Raw genomic sequence first — 13592 nt, 5'->3', positions numbered from 1 at the left:
TTTTGGAGTTATCCAGCTGCGTCTGGCTTAGGTCTGGCTGCTGTGCTCATCTCCTTCCTGCTGCGGACCTGGGTAGGATTGGGTCTGGAGGTTCCTGGAACTCGGCAGAAATTCCGGACCTGGGCTAGGACTCTCCCATTTGATTTTGAAAGTAAATATTTCTTGGAAAGAAATCCTGTCAAAGGAAAAATAGTGATCCTATTTTCCCCCAACTAAAGTTAATTTAACTTTTCATTTAACTCTCTATAACACAGAATATGAACTGGAGAAAATTGAATCAAAAATTCTAGAGAGGGTGTGTTAGCCAATATCTGTAAGATTAGCAAATGAACTTTGACGATTGTGTAGTAACAAGATTATCAACGAATTACAGTCTAAAGCTTTAGATAAAATAATGGAGGCCTTTGTAAGTATCCAGCACAAGATATGACTCAAATGTATCAAAGACACATTGTTGGAAGATGCAACTAGATAAAGGAGCCTATCTAATACTTTAGAAGGACACTTTTTGACCTTTTTGTTGAGGAACACTACAGCTTTCTGCCATTTGGAAAAGGGGACATCATTCTAGAGAGAATTCTTTTATAGTATTCTCATTGGATTTCTCTGGAGAAAATTCTTCCAACTGCATGTGTATTACAACTATTATATTAGTATCTGAGAAAACATATACTCAATTTTAAGTTGTACCTGATCCAAAGTATGGACTACTTTCATTATAAGATCTCTGTCTGCTTAATAATTTCCCCTGTAATTATCTCAACAATACTAGCTCTCAAGACTATGTACTTGTTTAACTGAACTAAATTTCATTAACTGAAATTAATGTGTATAATAAATATTTTTATGCATGTTATTCCTATTCTCCAACAATTTCTGTGATTTCTAATGATCTGTATTGTAGTTCTGAATTCCTGATTTCAAAATCCAATTAGCTTTCCATACCTGTATTCTTCAAGCCACTTTCTTCAATTTTTAACCCAGGTATATTGTTACTATTTGTTTGGTTTTTTGTTTCTTTAATGTATTTTGTTGTTACAGGGTCCCCCTATGCAGCTTGGACTCATAGTGATCCTCCTGTTTTCAGCCTCCCCAGGGCTGGGATTATAGGCATATGCCACTATGCCAGGACTCTGGCTGTCTCAGCCAGACCTGGGGTGGGGCTGGTGCAGCATGTGGTGCTGGGGATCAAACCACAGTCCCTGTGCTTGTCTAAGTTTGCCTAAGCAGGTGATTTAGTCCACTGAGCTATCTCACTGGCCCTAAATTGCTGTTTTTTGTCTATGGTGCTAAATTTTCTGACATTTATACTTCTATTACTACTACTTTCTCTTCATGGAACTGTTTATCATAAATAGTGGGTTATGTGTGCAGGAAAAGCAGAGATGAATGAAAAGCAGTTCTATAGGAAAAATTAACAGGCAGAAGGGTTGATCTCTCCTAAAAAATAATCAAAGGGTTGTGTCTTAGTTACTTTTGTTGCTGGGACAAATACCCAACACTCAAAATGAAGGGAGGAAAAGTTTATTTAGCTCACAATTACTGAAGGTTTCATAGCTTGAAACAGCCTGAATTATGTAGCAAGACCTCAGAGACTTATTTGCTCAAGAGAGAGGGTCAGTGCTTCTGTCTTCTCCAATCATCTCCTCTCTTCCAGAGGTGGCTTTAATTGCCACTCCACGCTACAGTGTCAGGAGGAAAGGCTGGGGTGCCACTGTGTCCATGATGACCAGCTCCACACCTCTGAGGAGCCACTGGCCTACAGGCGGTGCAGAGCGCATGCTGTCAGTTTTGGCTTGCACCTCCCTGGCCTTGCCCCTTGAGCCCTGCCCCCATCCTCTGGACCCACCCCTCAAGCCACTTGCTGCCCCAGCTGTGTCTGTTCCATGACTTACACAAGGCTTTGGGGGGACAACTAGACACAAACCATAACAAGTGGTAAAGGACAAAGGGCCAGAGTGATAGCTCAGTAGAATAAGCACTTGCCAGGCAAGCACAAGGTCCTGAGTTCAATCCCTGGTACCACTAAATAAATAAATAAATAAGTGCTAAGGGACAAATTCCTTCCTAAAAGTCTGAGGAGATGGTTCAAGTTCAAGAGCAATCAAAGAACCAGGCTTCTCCACAGGGTGAGATTTGGTTGAAGGAATTCTTTCTTGAAGATTGCTGTGCCAGCTTCTGTTCTTTATAATCATGCTATGAAATCTAGTCGCCAGCTTAGTAAATCTAAAAAAGTGAGATGGAAACAGAAAGAATGTCATTCTATCTTTCTTGCATTCTTCACTCTTCCATCTCCTTTCTGCACACAGGGCAGAGGTCCTTCTGGGTAGCTAGAGATGCAAATTCATGTGGGAATGAGAGCCTGAGTTTCAAATCTTTAAGCAAATCTTGCATTACATTAATAGTGTCTGCTCTTAAGATCAGAATTGCTGGAATACTTCTTAGGAAATTTTCATTAGAGACTAATCAGCTTTATAGTTTTAGAAACAAAATTATGTCTATAATGAAAAATGATTTGTATGAAACACTTTTTTGGGTCATATCCTGTATATAAGGTTTCTTTAGAAGCACAGAAACAATTTAAAAGCTTAATTGAACCATACATAATAATGAAGCTCAAATAGCAACATTGCTTTATTACAGACAGGGTGGTTCCACTGTCTTTTGCTGGAGGTTTAACTCTGAAAAGCAGTTAAATAACTGAACTTTAAGAAAGGTAGAGATCCCCTTCATTCTTCTTAACCTGATTCTTGGGGTTATATTTCAAAACATATTCTTCTCATTCACAACCTAACCCTCTTGGTCTTCCCACTTCAGATTACTTGCTGTCTGCGACTGATAAATATCTCAGTACCTGCTGGTCAAGATACATTCATAATCATGCTTCCTGCCTAAGACAGGCCAAAAAGGGACTGGCAGGTTATTAGTGCTGTCAGCCATAGCTACATTGAAAGAAAGGGCTGCAGGACTCAAGTTTCCCAGCTAAAAGATCATGATAAAAAAAACTACCCAGCTTCTGCCTATTCACCTGGCATTTTTAAATTTTATTTTTCTTACTCATGGTTAGGCATAAATAGCACACTGTGGGAAACAAATGAATAGATCAATTGAGGAATACATGGGTATATGGATGGATGGGTGGATGGATAGATGGAGGTAGGGATGGATGGATGGTGGGCCTTTGACTAGAGTTGGAGAAGACAAAGAGCCAGAGAAACTTACACTGTAGATGTACTATTTGCTGCAAATCAAATTAAAAGTTATAATGAAGGAGAGTCAAAAATTTCAACTAAAATTTGATTTATTGATTGCACCTTGCCTTGGCACTCCTTTATTTAACTAATTTGGATTTTACTGAGAGTCAATTGTGCTAATGTAATTTTCAAACCAAGGACTGAACATATTGGACCTTGACGTTAACTCTAATATAGAACAAAAAAAAAACAGCAATTTTACCCACAGCTTTATGTCATGCATGGTTTCAAGCTTTGCTAGAGAATGGTTTCAGTTAAAAAGCAAAGGCTATTTAATTTACATTCACTGCAATAGGTTGACAGTGCAACAGGTTTGAGTGCCATTTAATTGAAACCATGAATTATTCCACATCATCTGGGAGTCAAGAGCTTGTTGTTCTGATGTTTTCGTTTCTTTGGGGGACAGGAATAGCATGATGCTTCAGGAAATGTACACATTTCAACAGGCTGAAATCACAAAGCTTTGTCTAACTATAAGGTATATCTCTCCATAACAACCATAACATTGTAGCACAAAGAGTGGCTAGAGCAAGGTGAAAAGATGACAGATTCAAGATGTTCTTAAACACCTCCAATTAAGCTAGGACCATAGAGTGACTCAGTGATGTAGAACCCAATGCTAAATTCCCTCCAGAGCCAAAATATACAATTGCCAACTGACATGAAATCTGAGAGAAATGTTTAAGAAGACAAAGCAAGTAACAGCTTAAGCATACCTCTAACCCTCCTGTACAGGCCTCCATTTGTTTGAACTGATGAACTTGGATCTTTAAGATGAAAGGACTTGATATCCCCAGTTCTGGGAAGAATTAGGAAAGATGGAAACAATAGAGATTACAGTAGCAGTCAGAGCAAAATAAAAAAGAAAATTTCTCCTCTCCCTGTCCCATGAACAGTGTATGGAGGCTCCTAGACTGTAGCAGTCAAAGAAATGTTTTGTTTTGTTTTATGATTTGCTGGCTTTGGAACATAACAGGATACAGTTCCTTGAATAAGCCAGAGTTCTCATGCAGTAGTGTGGCTGTAGGGAGGCCAGCAATGCCTGGGCCGAAAGAGTCAAGCAAGTCCTCAACTTCCCTGAGGTTGAGCCAAAGCCCATGCCAAGGGAGGACACTTTACCAGTCTTCTTGAACCAGGGACAGAAAACAATTAGTACGATTTGGATATAGAATAGTGATTGTTTCCCTATCAGTAGGCTGGTGAGGCTGGCATACAGGTCATTGAGACAAGGTTCCAACAGACATGGAATGCTCGTTTGCAGTAATTATAATATTCCTTATATAGGTGCACATACACTGTCATGGCTCTTATCTAGAGATCTTCTGAAAGCCTAATGTGGTCATTGGTGGGGCTTTTCAAGGGTCACTAGATTTACAATTTGTGATGTTGGGATTAAATGTGTGGTGCTGTGGCTAAGAGTGTGTGATTGCAAAATTAGTTCAGTCATTGGTTTGGCCTACTTCTAAGAGTAGATATTGGCAAGGCCCTCTCTGAGTGTGAGTGCTATCCACCTTGAGGGCAGGTAACCTGTATAAAATATAAGGAACAGAAAGAGGTTTACTTGCCGCTTGCCACTTGGCTGCTTCTCTGCCTTTTGCCTGCCATGGACTGTTTCTCTCCTGCGAGGCCCCTCTGCCATGCCACTCTGGCTTGCAGGCAGCCAACTATGAACTGAAACCTCTACAAACTGTGAACTGACAGAAACCTCTCCTCCTTCAGCTTTGGGTGTCAGCTATTCTGTCTCTGCAATGAGAAAAGTAAGTAAGACATGACTATACACACATACAAAAACACAACTTCCTTACATTGAGCTCAGTGTTCACACCTAACAGAATTTAAGAAAACAAGAGACAGCTTTAAATAGATCTGTAGTAGAATATCTCTGAAAGGTTCCAAATGGAACTTCTATAAATTAGTGTGATCCTGACATGACATCTTGCTGTGTTCTCCATTCCAGAGTTTCATAGCTTGCTGTACATCTCTGTCCAATTTCCATGTCATAGTCCTTCTTAAGCCAGACAGCTGAAGAAATGTATAGCCAGACATAAATTTTGTGTATCTTTCACACACTAGTCTTCCACCCTTGAAACTATATTGCCACATTTAAAAAATTTACATTTGTTTATAAAATCATCTTTCAAAGGATTATCATCATAAATATCATTTAATTTATAAATATCATTATAAATTTCATGAAAATGCTAAACAACTAATTATAAAAGTTAAATACTTTTATTATTGCTCATTGCCTACTAATTCATAGTCACTAGTATACTGTGTAATAATACAAGTGTTATTAATGAAAATCTAGAGTTTCATAATTCTTTGACATCCTGGATAGATGATAAAGGGATAATCTGCCTTCCCAGATCATGCTGTGTATATTTTGTTCAGTTTTACCAAACTAAATTTATTTTAGAATTCAGATTATGGGTTAGGATATAGCTCAGTGGTACAGTGCCTGCCTGGGCAGCATGAGTTCCTGAGTTCACCTCCTGGTACAAGAAAAATTGAAATAGAATTCAGATTTAAAGTTAGATTTAATAAGTATTCATGGTTTGAGTCCTTGATATAGTTGAAATCTGTGGCTCAGCTGTAACACTAAATCAGTGTTTCCTTTCTTCAAGGATTTCTAATAGCAACCCAGGCAGGCACAGTAAAATCATTCTCACACACAAAACATTTCTTTGGTTTGGGTTTATTATGTTTTCCAGGCATATCATTAAAGAATGCAAATGCAAAGACCCAAGTTCTAATTCATGGCACTGGGAGATCACTGAATACTGGAGACTTTAAAACTGTGTAATGATAAGAAAGTGTACTTCCTCGATTTCCTAGTACCTTGCAAATTCTAGTGGTCTGTGAAATTTCATGTGGAACGTATGTGCAAAACTGGTCTCATGATTTGAGCCAGCCACTTGAGGCCTCCCTTCAAGCACTATCTTCCTCTATTATTGGGGTCTCTTCTGAACATTACTATTTATTATTTTGGGAAATCAGAGGTTTCTTGTGACTCAGAGGGGGGCAGAAATATTTTATGACATAGAACTTTTGGACAGAAGTATCCTTATCCTGTGACACAGAAAACCTGGGATCCAGGTAGAAGAGAGGTGAGCATGTTCTTCACCAGTATCTGATAATGCTTAAAGGCTAATTAATTACATTGGTCTTTGGTTTCCTCAACTGTAGGGTGAAATGAGAACATAAGAAAATTTCTGAGGACAAAAGTTTATTGTTCCAATTCTGTTGCTTGGTGAATGTAAATAATCTAACATGAGGAAAACATAGGTCATATATAGAGAGATGATTTGTGAAGTAATCGGTAACAAACCCGCAATGTGAAGCTGGGAACACCAGTCAGAAACAAAGATGGTAGAAAAAAATGCAGGGCTCATAATGAACCCTACTTATGGTAGCTATTTTCTATCTTTGATGTGCTGTTGTCCATTTTTAACATCTTACTGATCATGTCTTTATTTGGAAGTTCTATAAGATGGTCTTCAAATTTATTAAGTCTCACAATAATTGTATTATTTCTTTCAATTATAACTCATCTATTTCTGTCTCTACTAAGGGCTCCTAGAACCCTCTTGGCCATGCAAACTTTAAATTTATTAGATTCCTCCTTGTTTCTGGAAACTCATCAACTAGGTCTCAGTACTGCTGATCCTATTCCATGATATATTGCAGACTGGTGCTTTTCTCCATCTGCACCTTGGTTCAGACCTTATCGTGAATTTCCACAATGCTTAATTCACTTTCTCACCTCGCTGTCTCTCTTCTTGGCCATTCCATAAATAACCACCAGAGTCATTTCCCAACAGGAAGATCAGAACCTGTTATGCTTAAATCCATTCCATCGTGCCCCCTAACCTGTGCATAGAAGTCAAACTCCCTGGACTTCTTTTTGAGATTTCCGCAACGTGATTTCAAGCAATTTCTTTCCCTGTTTTTTGGTTCATTCACTTCCAACCTCTTTCACATAAATTCCTAACAACTGAATTTCATCCATTTTCTTGTTCTTATTCACCTCTAGGTTGTTCCCCCATTACCTTCTCGTGCCTAAATGTGCTATTTAAATTGATCCTGGAGGCAGCAATTGCCACCTCTTCTCTTCTCTAACGTTTTCCTACAGCTTCCTGCTAGAAGCAATCATTTCTGCCTCCAAATGTCTACCCACAATATTTAATCTATACCTTTCTGTTACACTTCTTATTTTCTATTCCAACTCATTTAAAAGCACACTGAATGAGAACATGAGCTCTTTGAGTAACTAACTTAATTTCTTGAATATAGTGCCAATTCCTATATTGTTTGAAGTTGTTGAATATCTTATCAAAGGGAACATACACACACACATGTTTCAACCAAAAGGACATATGAATTTGAGGAGTGCTTTAAATGGACTACCCTGATATAGACTACCAAATTGTTTTGAATTCCTCCCTTACAAAACTTTTAAAATAGCAATAATCAACCATTTCATTGTGGGTCTTCCAAGATGCACTTTCTAAATATTTTTTGATGTCTATGAGTTCACAAACATCTTCAAATAGTGTTTTCTCTTTGTGACAAAAGCAAAGTCACATTGTTAGAATAATTACAGCTTACATGCATTGATCCTTTATTGTGTAACATGTAATATATTAAAAGCTTGACATTATTTCAGTTAGTTTGCATAGCAATCTGATAAGATCATCTCATTTTTCATGTGAACAATGATGGAAAAATACATTGAATAAATTTCTAAGGGTTACACAGTCAATTAATACCAATCCAAGAAAATGAGCCAAAGTGACTTGACACTGGGATCTGCCTACTTTCCTACAATGCTATGCTTCCTCCAGTAGAAAAGAAAAATCATTGGCTTTGGAATTAGACAAGACTTGAAACTTTCCTGTGCTATTTATTACTATCTGTATGACCTTGAGCAAGTTATTTAATTTCCCTGAGACTCATTTCACTCGCTATAAAATGGTTAAAAGCAAACCTATCTAGCGGAGTTAATAGAAATCAATGCCATTGTAGCTGTGTAACTCAACACCAGGCTCTGCACCCTCAGGAGCAGCTTAACCCTTAGGCTCTCTTCTCAGTTTGATCCTCAGTTGTTTATTCTCCTGTTCCCTGTTCCTTCCTCTTCTTCCACTGTGGGTGAGTCATTAGTCTTTCAAAGACCTTTTGGGACACAAAATCATCAGAAAATAATCCCACCTGCACCTCCATCTATTACTTGGTTCTACAAAACATCTGAAGATCCTTTAAAATTGGATTTTTCCTCCCTTTTTGTAAAACTCTTGGTTTGCACATCTGGAAGGCCATTCTCTTACTATTTTCATTTTGAGAATGAGAGATAGGATCAGTGAACATATATTAACTTCTTGGCTAAAAGTGGAAGAGGAGAAAGAGTTTCTCTTGCAGTTATGCATGCATCTAGCATAATACCTGACAAAGAACTGATGCTCCCTAAATGCAGTATTAGTTGTTTTACCTCAAACCAGAAGGAAAATAGTGAGTTTTAATACTGAAATACTAAAATGGTAAAATCTCTCACTCTTATCAATTTACATATCACAAATTATTCTAACCCAGTGAAATAGGTTTAAATTATACTTTTAGTCTAAGTTTGAGTGCCTGATTTTGTACTGTTATTGTTCCCAGGGACTTCATACTGAGCTACATCCTCAACCATTTTTTGTTGGTTTGTTTATTGTTAGTTTTGTTTTATTTTTGAGACAGGGCCTTACTAAATCAGTAAGTTTCCAGGCTGGGCCCAAATTTAACTCTAAAAGCAATCTGATAAGATCATCTAATTTTCCCATCTGAACAATGATGGAGAAATATGTTGAATAAAATTCAAAATCTTAAGGGCCAGTCAGACAACTCAGCAGACTAAAGTACCTGGTTATGAAGGCTCAGTGACTGGGTTTGATCCCCAGTATGTCCTGCTGGCTCCACCCCCGTGGCCCGTGAAAAGATGACTGAGACTGGGCCTGGTGGCATGCACCTTTAATCCCAGTGCTTGTGAGGCTGAAAATAGGAGGATCGCTATGAGTTTTATCTGTATAGTGAAGCCCTGTACTAAATACATTTTAAAAAATCAAAATTTTAATTCCTCTGCTTTTTTAGCTTCCTAGAGTTTTGGAATTTAAGCCATATTCTACCATGCCTCATCAAGATCAATGATTTGTCCAGGGAGATAGCTCAGCAGCGTTAGCTCCTGCCTGGCAAGCGCAAGACCTTGAGTTTGATCCCAGTACCAGAAAAAAAGAAAAAAAATTATCAATCACTTTTCTTTTCTTTTTACCTTCAGCTCAAAATTTTTTATTGAAGCAGCTACAAGAACATATAGAAGTGCAAAAGAAACTCTCCTCTGCCAGTCAATAAAAGCAGACTAATAGGCAGATAAACAGACAATAAAACATTTAGCAAATTTAAAACAATTACATTAAATCAGAGTGTTCTCTTAGATGCATTGGTCATGCTCAATTATTTTCAATCATTTTCTTAGTTTTAGGTTTATAACTATCATCCACTTTGAGTAGCACTTTTCCTTCATTAGTTAACACTATAGACTTATAAACATTTAACAGCAGAAGAGGGAAAGAAAAAAATCTCTACATTTCTACACAGAATCTTTATTGTCCTCTTTATTTTAAAAGCCAGTTTGAGGTCTTTTCTCTTTACCCTTTTACTAACAATTAGAGGCTATAGAAAAAAAATCAATCTTTTATTGTCTTCCACCTTTTAAAAATTTATTTATTTATTTATTTATTTATTTATTTGGTACCTTGTCTCACTATGCAGCTCAGACTTATAGTGATCCTCCCCAGTGACACTATGACCGGTTTTGGTGGCCAGCTCCACGCCAGAAGTGGGGGCCAACTCTGCATGTGGTCCCGGGGATCCAGCCAGAGTCCTTGTGCTTGCCAGACAGGTGCTTAGACTACTCATCTATCTCCCTAGCATTAGTCTTCCATCTTAAATTACTTCCAAGTTCATAAAACATGACAATGAATTTTTTGGGCTACAGACATTGAGTTACCCATAATCATTTAAGATGTATACATGCCTATAAGATCTTCCTTGTGTTTTTGAAGCATGATACAGAGAAAAAACAAAACAGGAGAAAATAAAGAATCCCATGGTCAGATTTTCCAAATGGAAGCTCACCCTATTTCCCAAGATCAGAACTGCCACAGTTTGTGTATAATATAGTGTTTATCTTCCAGTCAACATTCACTTTTGAGTCTCCTAGGAAATGTTATTTGGTATCAAGATGTGATTGGATGAGTGAACAGGGTTAGCATCACTACTCAACAGAACACAGAAGGAGCTAGAATTAATCTACAGCAAACAACAGGGAAATATAAAAAACACAGACCTACAATAGTATCAACATGCATTACTAGGCCAATGTCAAAATTAACACAACTCACACAGATTTCCTCTAAACTGAGTATGCACACTGATAGGGACAATTTTATCAAGAGTTATAACTACAGCTGGAGGTTCATTGGGCATTAATCATAAGGTGTAGGGAGGCATCTGAGAAGACCAATTGGTTGGCCAAAGCCATCCATTCAAAGGCTTCCAGGAAATCAGTGCTGTCCAGCTACATCTCTGTTCTGAAGGTGACAGTCATTGAAGAAATCTGGGCTTATAGCTGCTTCAGTGGCTATTAATCCATCTGAGCTATAGAAAAGTTCAGATATTTCAAGATTACCTACCTCATGGATATATGGTCCAGTTTGAGCCATTGTCCTACAAGTACTACTCACCCTCGTCTTTCTCCAGCCACTGAGAGTTATACCAGCAAAAGTTTTCCTTCTGACTGTTTTTAGCATTCATCATATTTCTTCATAAAATCTTGCTATAATGTCTAGTGTATTATATCAGACCTTCTGCATTTCATTATTTTTATCATGTATCAGATGCATGAGATACGCTGGAATCTGCATTTCCTTGATTAGGATATCTCTCATGGCATGGTGGAAAAACCATCTGATAGGACACAAATTACCTGGCATGCAAATTCATCTTCTTGTTGAACATTTAGCAATTCAATAAGGGCATAGATTATCACAGATTTAGCTAGCAGTACAGCACAAGAGTCATCCATACATATTGTTCCAATAATTATATCTACTTCTAAAACAAGGTCACCTTTGCAGTACTGGCTTTAATGTACGCTTATGGTATGAAACCAACCTGTACTGCTAAAGAATGTCTCCCTGTCCAAATCTTGAATGAACAGATTTGCCAGAGTACCCAAACATTCTACATAATGAATAACAAAATTTTAGTTGGTCCATTACTCTGAGTATTGATTGTAATGATTTTCATTGGTGATGAATCCTTAAACTCCACGGCCTTTTTTAGGAGTAACTTCAACCCATTTCCTTCACAAGTCAGCTGTACATTCCTCTGGTTAGGAACAAGATTAATAGGAAAAAAAAGAATGAGTTCCAATATTCATTCACCTGAATATTCAGAAGGCATCTTCATTAATTGTGACCTGCAGTTAGTGTATGCAAACATTGATTTAAAGCGATCATCCATGATTATGTGGTAAAATACACAGTGCTATTTGTTGTTTTCTTTGCCTAGGACTGCTGTGAGTCTGAGTAGAAGTCTAATTTGTATCATCTTGCTTATTCCTATGTCAAGGGAGAGGTTTAGGAAAAGCTGGAGAGTGATATTTACTAAATCTTTGTGCATATACAATGTCAGCTTTTACCAGTTATTTTAGCAAGAACCATCTCTACCATATCATTATTATTCTCCATAAAAATGTTGACAGTGATAATGTTACAACTACAATAAGCAGCTCAAAATTGTCCTGCTCAAGAGCTGTCACCAATATGTGAATCATATTCTTCTCACTCAGCTTCAGTTCTGTACAAATTTCCTCAACCAGATTCAGAAGCAAATAAAGAAGGTCTCACAATGCAATAGTTGTTCTTGTTTTACCACAAGCCCCTGGTACTTATTTCTTTCTTTCTTTCTTTTTTTCTTTTGGTGGAACTGGGGATTGAACTCAGGCCCTTGCACTTGCCCCTCCCCTGATTTTTTTGAAAAGATTTTTCATAAACCTTTTTTAAAGTTTGGTTTTTAAGGCCTTCATCAACAGTCTTCTAAGACAGTTCTTTCCAAAACATGTGTCTTTTTAAGTCATGATCCATGATATTCATACACAGAGCTCCAATTTTATTGTGATTACTCCATGAAAATGAGAAAAGCTGGAAAAGCTAAAAAGAGGTGCAAATTATTTTTGTTACTAACTCAAGGTTTGGCTTCCATTCTTGTCCCAGGACTCTCACACTCTGTACTCACTCAGCTATAGTGCTTCCAAGTTATCGGGGTTTTGCTCAAGCTCCAGGATCAAAGCAGAGCCCCAAAGCTTGTCAGAAACATCTTCCTACAATAACTCAGTGTATTCAGCCATGCCATGAGTGCTGGCAACTTGACCAGTCTCTCTTCTTTCAAAAGGAAGGGATCAAGGCTGACCAAATATCTCAGCATATTAAATCACCTGCAAGCAGGCACAGGAGCTGGGGATTCAATCCCCATGCCTGCCATGTCGGACCTGCCCCAGGGGCACGCTGAGATAGCAATTGAGACTGGGCATGGTGGCATGAACCTGTAATCCCAGCTCTTGAGAGGCTGAAAACAGGCAGATCATTGTGAGTCTGATGTGATAGTGAGACCCTGAACACCCTTTAGACCCTTCCCTAAACTACAGGAAAAAAGAAAAGGAAAGAAAAGAGGAAGGGATCTTTAGATTTGCTTGCCCTCCCTTCCTCTCCTTTCCTGTCCCTACTTCTCTTTTTCCAGATAATGAATAGTGCAGTTCTGCAGATAATACAATAGCTATTTCATGTAGTTTTGAGGGACAAATAAGTTTACATTCCTCAACCATCATCCACACCAGGGAAGTTCTGTGTTGGCACTGAGATTCGTCAGACAAATAATTTTTTGGCATTCTTTTTGTTTTCCCAACATGGGATTTCCCCTCTCTCTGCTTTATACTAAACCGTAAACACTTTACCTGATGGGTGTCTATCACTATCACTTCTTTTAGCTTTCTTTTGGCGGTATGGGGTGTCCTCCCCTTGAGTGGCTCTTCCTGAGCCAGAAGTCAAACACCTTCATCCAAGGAGGTAACACTTCAAACCCAGGGAGGTGAGGCTGCAGGCAGCATTGTGGTTACCAAGGGAAAGCCATGGCCCCTCTCACAGCCACATTCCCCATCCCCAAGGGAGGCTCTACTCAGCCCTTCTACCGTGCATGCACCTTCCTTCCTTCCTTCCTTCCTTCCTTCCTTCCTTCCTTCCTTCC

The 13592-nt window shown here is 38.3% G+C and overlaps 1 protein-coding gene and 1 pseudogene across 1 annotated transcript in view; one reads left to right on the top strand and one right to left on the bottom strand.

Annotated features, from left to right (window-relative positions):
- Kcnmb2 (potassium calcium-activated channel subfamily M regulatory beta subunit 2) overlaps positions 1–13592 on the top strand; it is a 303871-nt gene that overhangs the window by 95560 nt on the left and 194719 nt on the right. The window lies entirely within an intron of this gene.
- LOC101577752 lies at positions 10775–13478 on the bottom strand (annotated as a pseudogene).

The sequence above is a fragment of the Octodon degus genome, unplaced genomic scaffold (assembly GCF_000260255.1).
Source record: "Octodon degus isolate 3935 unplaced genomic scaffold, OctDeg1.0 scaffold00110, whole genome shotgun sequence".
Classification (NCBI taxonomy): Eukaryota; Metazoa; Chordata; class Mammalia; order Rodentia; family Octodontidae; genus Octodon; species Octodon degus.
This window is presented reverse-complemented; position numbering and strand designations above follow the sequence as displayed.